General features: G+C 40.4%; 1 protein-coding gene across 1 annotated transcript in view; it reads right to left on the reverse strand.

Annotated features, from left to right (window-relative positions):
• The window catches only part of LOC125694298 (transmembrane protein 263-like), a 198,777-nt gene extending 193,912 nt beyond the window's left edge, over positions 1 to 4,865 (reverse strand). Inside the window, exon 1 of the mRNA XM_048947256.1 lies at positions 4,757 to 4,865. The gene's annotated coding sequence lies outside the window, so the exon portion shown is untranslated. The remainder of the gene's footprint in view (positions 1 to 4,756) is intronic.
• Positions 4,866 to 6,000: the final 1,135 nt, after the last annotated feature.

A 6,000-nucleotide genomic window follows, 5' to 3' on the forward strand; every position in this document is an offset into this window, starting at 1 on the left:
ACTTAAACAAAGCTGTTGCATTCCACATGCCCTTAGTTATACAGCATGAAAGCAATATTTTTTTGTATGCTTCAGAGTCTTGTAATAGAAAACTCTTCCTGCCAAAATGCCAGGATACATAACTGGATTCACATATGGGCTTCCCAGATTTCAGAAGCATTCAGATACATTTCTACTCTGAACCTGTGCCAAGCACTCTGAACGGTGCAAGTAGCAAAGCTCCGCTGCTAGATTCTGCTGACATTTGGAATCACTGGTAATTTGTTCTCAGGATGCCAGAACAAGGCTACAGATAATATTTAATCCATATCATAAATAATAGAATCCACTTGGCTATCTCCGTATCTTCAGAGTATTTTTGAACTTCTGATTTTAAAGAATTCTTTTCTTTCAGCATACACTAGCAATGCAATTGTTTTACAGGAACATGACATACCCATGCATAATGCTTGCAAAGCTATAGTTTTTCTTTAACCCGTGCTTCTGGCCAAAATCCTGTAATGAACTTATCCCACATGTTGCAATTTCCCTTCATTACACTAAACTTTCTTCTCATAATTAATAACAGGGGCAAGTCAGCTAGCAGCCTCCAAGCTCAAAACACAGAAAGAACAATATCAGAGGAGCTGAACTGAGATAGCAAGACTTATTTCAGCATAAGCTGTTTCTTACAGTGTTAAGCCTTAATTAAATATTGGCTCGGTTAATATTTTGCTGAGATTCCAAGCTACTTTTGGAGTACATGGTATTTTCCCTTCCTACATTCTCACCATGAAATGCTTTCTTCTTTCTCTCATCTTTCCACTCCTGCACTCATTGCTATAAGTTAATTTGTCCCTCACTTGCAGGGGAGAACAGGTAAGCAGTTTGTTCCTTGAGACAGAGGAGAAAAAAAGGTAAAAGTAATTTCTTTCCCAGATGTTAGAGCAGAGTCTCTTCAGCCCAGCCAGTGGTAGGGTAAAGTTAAGTAAGGTATGAAATATCCAGTCTTTCCAATCTCGCATTCCACCCTGCACTTCTATCAGGAGCTCCTGGAGATCTCCAGAAGACCACCCTCTCCCAGCTTAATTCCCACACTCCATCCAGCATAACTTGAACAGGAGTTACTGCCCAACCTACATACCTTCCCAACACACCTTTTCGGCAGTTAGGAAGGGCAACACACTGACATTGATGAGGCTTTCCCCAGAGTCCTTTCAAGGCTTAAAGTTCCACCCCTTTAATGCTGAGTCTCATGCCTTCCTCTGATTCTCATTTTTGTCAACAGATGCCTGTGCACAACTAAACAGTCCTAGATATTTGTCAGTAATTAACTAGTGTCTCTACTTAAATTTGCTGTTAAGTAGAGGGAACCAGAGGGAAATAACACTACGTGGCACTTCAGCAGGTGGACTTGGGATGTAGCTTTACGCGCTATTGGTAGAGATTTGCTGTCTCTGTAACCAGCTCTGGGGCTTCCTCTGCATTAAGGATCTGCACCCTGGGATTCAATGACTGTGTCTTTATTTTCAGCCCAGTTCTGAAAGGATGAAATAGGGAGCCCTACCTGCAGGGGTATCTACTGCTACAACCAAGTGTGCATCCTGATTAAGTGCAGCCACATGGCTTCAGGCAAATTGTGTTGCAGAAGTAGCTGATGTCATAACATACCTGCTATCAAAAGAAGAGACAGTGTCCTGGGATATGTTTAGTGTTAGCGGTGCTCTCAGTGGATTCTTCTCTCAAGATAATAGTAAAAATGCTTAGACTTGGTGGGGCTATCCCACAGTAAAACATTTTGACCTGTATGCTTCTTGAATGGCACAACAGGAAAGAGCTACACAAGTATTTATCCTAATGAGAGGTACATGCCAGCATACCAACTCTTTGATCAATACCTTATTAATGTAGTTCTAGAGATGAGATGTTTGATAGCTGTGGTTTGATTTCCTGATGGGAACCAAGGGACCTCTCTGAAGCTCTACAGATCTACCTAGAGCTGTGAACCACTATTTCAAGTCTGTCTGCCCAGCTTTAGACACATCCCACAGTGCCTAACTTACCACTTCTCCCATGGCCTTCTTTCCAGCCTGACAGTCAATCTACACAATATCTACTGCTCTAGATCAGACCAATATTAATGTTCCAACATACCCTGGAATAGCAACTGACAGTGTTGTTGAACTGCCTCCTGAAGCTGGCAAAGACTAACTGCCTGGCAATCTACAGCAAGAGGAGGAATGTCAATGTCACTGTGTTGATACAATAACTGACAGAGATACTTCACTTCTCACACAAGCACACTTTGTGTAGCTTTAAATACTATCTACATTCAACAATTTCTGCTCAAAACAAGTTTCTACTGAGAGCAGCTGATGCTACACATTAATATAGATGGAAAAGTCCAATCATTAGGCAATTTTATTTTTTTTCTAAAACACATCTTCCACAGAGACAGGCCTGTGTTAAAGCTGTCTATTACTTCAGAGTAGAAGAAATTTCAGTGTCTGGTACGATATTTAGTCCCAAGGGGTGGTAAACACTTCAAATCAACCATTTGTATTCCAGAATGACTAGGACCAAACAATCAACAGGAACAGATATGCCCTTATTCTGTGCAATATGCAATCTACAAGTGGCTTTTGCAGCTTATCATCAACACAGATGTTGCTAGCTGCCACAAGTGACAGACTCCCTCTCTGAGTTTAAGGCCAGCTCCTCTCTTTGGTTTATAAACTATGTCTAGAGGACTTTCATTCTCCAGGTGTTGGTTTCACTTCAGGGAGAACAAGGACTCCTACATAATGACTTTGAAGACATAAAAAAGAAATAATTACAAGAAGTAGTGGGCCTTAAGCTAAGCACTGGACAATGGGAGGTTGTTATCCTCCTGCTAGGAATGGAGATGGAAAAGAATAGGAAGGCGGTTAACCAGCTTACCAGGAGAATGTTCTCATGCTCTGCAGACCTTCTCTATAGCATCTCTTCTCATGCAGGATGCAGTGCCTGCAAATTCTGTAGTATTTACAGCTTTAAGGAAGAAATAACTGAAGTTGCAGACAACATAGGTGATAACGCTTCCCAGGGGATGATATGCTATGTAACCTCACTATGACAGCGATCTCATTTCATCCCTGACTCACAGCAAAGGATCGTGTGTATATTATGGTACATCAGGATAACATTCATATCTTCTGTGCAAGTACTACGCAAGACCGTCAACTTTCAAAAGCAAACAAACTTTCAATATACCTGTAGAAAAGCATTTTTCAATTGAGAAAGATAGAAGAAGCTCTTGATTACCGAATATATTGCCTTTTCCCCTGTAAGTTACTGCTAGCTAACATGAACAGCTTGGTGTTTGAAATGCTTTCTGACTCTAAGCCTCACATTTTGAATGAAATCCTAAATTAACGCCTGACACATGTATTTTCTACAGAAGGCCTCCTAACACATCTTCATCATGCACAATATCAGGTCTCAAGACATTGAAGACATCAGAAAACAACAGAGGGAGTTCATATAACCACATGGTCCTAGAAGTCTCTTCTGTGCTCTTGTAAAGGTAATCACCATTTTATGAATGCTGCCTCTGTCTGTCCCATTCTTCTAATATGATGCTAGCACACAGACCAGCAGTAGTCAGACTCGGTAGTCATGAAGGTTTCTTCCAGGTTTTTTAATAATACACACTTAGAACATCATACATTCACTGTGCTTGTTTTGTGCTATTAGACATCACTGTACATACTATACTCTGATATTGAAAGTCTGCAACACTAAAACAATAATTATTCATAATGTTAAGATAACCACCTCCTCTCTCACAAAATGTCCAATTTCCACTATAAACTACGTGCTGTTCAAGACCACAGTAACTGCTACCTACAGCACTCAGGATTTGATGCAAAGCACTTCTTCAGTGATGCATAGAAATGAGCCACAGAAACACAAAACATTCTACGTGTCACCTCCTTCCGAATTAAGTTTTCAGAACTGAATGCTCAGGCTTTCTGGGAACCACAGGTAATAAACACTTCTGAGAACTGCAACATCTGTTTCAAATCCTAAATCTGGATGAAGGTCCTTCTTTTTAGCAGTCAGCTTTGACCACCTGACTTTAATTATATGCTTGGTTCCTTGTCTAGAGTGTTAATAGTACCCAACTGCCTCATAAGCCCACGTAAGAGAACACATGAAGACCAGATGCTCTGTTCCATTACCAAACACTACTTGCAACAAAAGTGTAGCAATCTCCATAGTGGGGGAATAGAGAACTCTTGGCTTCTACGCAGTTTGTATTCCATTAGTGAGCAACACTGGAGCTTTTACACAAGTCAGCAACTGAATTTCTGCACTCACAAAAAGTAGCTAGACCTCCCACTTTTCAAAAGTGTTTCAATATATTTTCAAAATACTTTGCAGAGGACACACTAAGAAAACAGTGAACATTATCTGTTTAAACACCTCATGTCATTTCTAGCCTATTATTGTATGCTTCCAAGCTGTATAGCTTCCCTACAAACACCCTCTTGTATTTTTGAAGCTTCAACTAGATTGCTTTACACGATTGCTTTTACTCAACTGCTTGATGCTCACTTATTAAGAAGCTTCACCTGAAAGCAGTTTCTCATGTGTAACAAAATAAAAAATTTTGTTAATTTTTTAACAAAGACAAGAGAGCAGCAAGGCCCCAAGCAGCAGCAAGTATTTGCTCAAATACACCCACCAGAGGCATAGGAAGAAAAACAAACAAACAAACAAACAAAAAGCTTACCTTCAGAAGACCTCAGATACACAGGGATTTCCAGCAATCTCCCCTTGCCTCCCCTGCCAACCTTTAAATGAGATCTGGGAAGGAGTGGATCCTGGCTCCAATCTTTCCAGTCACTCAAGGGCACTGCATGCAGCTGAGCTCCCCTGGGCTGAGCCCTGCCTTCCCATCAGGTGCTCAATCACTGATTCAAGCCATGACTTATCATTTCTTCTACACTAATATATGGAATTAGTTTTATTTCTTATCGAGGGTTCATGTTTCTTTCTCCAAAAGCCTCTCCAGAGATTCAGTTGTTTTATGCTTCTCATTGCACAGAAAGAGATGAAAAATGCACAGTAGTAACATGAGATGTTAAAAAGAAAAACTCACAGAAAGCCAAGAAGTTAGATAAAACAAGCAGCTAAAGGGAGAAAAGCTTAGAAATTGCATGAAAATGATGTACCAGAGGTAGAAATAAAATGTGTGTATGCTATACACTGTAAAAGGTAGTAAGGACACTTACACATGGGAAACAGTAGAAATAAAAAGAGTAGAAGTCATCTGAATGCTGAAATATATTCTGACAAACAAAAACAAACAAAACACATAAAATTGTAATAACTGCAATATATATATATATATTTTTAATGGCAGTATGTCAATAGGTAATCAAAATATAAAACAAACCCTCAGAGACGATGAGGTTACTGCGTAAAAGCTGTGCATTCCTATGGTTGGCACTGACTACAGAGCAGGGCAGGAAAACTACTGACCAGCTCGTTCCTTACAGAGGTTGAGTGTGAAGAAATCTCAGATTCAGGAAGAATGCCTCATAAAAAAAATATTTGTACTTGGAAGAAAGGATTTTAGCACAAATCAGTGCAATGAAGAGTAATGACTTGCCAGGAGCAGATGATGCTCATGCAGGAGTTCCAAAGCAGCTCACGTATGAAACCTCTCAGCTGCCAAACAAGGGTAACTGCTGCTTAAATCACTGCTGTGCCTGAGCTGTGGCAAAGTGCAATCGAACACTGAAAGGATCCAGGATGAGTGATTGTGCTTCTTTTGTACCCATGGTTAGAAGGAATATATAGTAAAAATAGAAGCAGTAGACTCAGGGATAAATGCCATGTCAAGGCTGAGTCAACATGGCTTTCACAGCCATTCTAAAATACAATTGTCTGAGAGGCCACTGAAGAATTGGATGATGATCCAGCAGGTGACCCCAAGGAGATGGTTATCCAGCCTGCAGCTGCGTTCCCTGG

The sequence above is a fragment of the Lagopus muta genome, chromosome 6 (genome assembly GCF_023343835.1).
Source record: "Lagopus muta isolate bLagMut1 chromosome 6, bLagMut1 primary, whole genome shotgun sequence".
In the NCBI taxonomy this organism is placed as follows: domain Eukaryota; kingdom Metazoa; phylum Chordata; class Aves; order Galliformes; family Phasianidae; genus Lagopus; species Lagopus muta.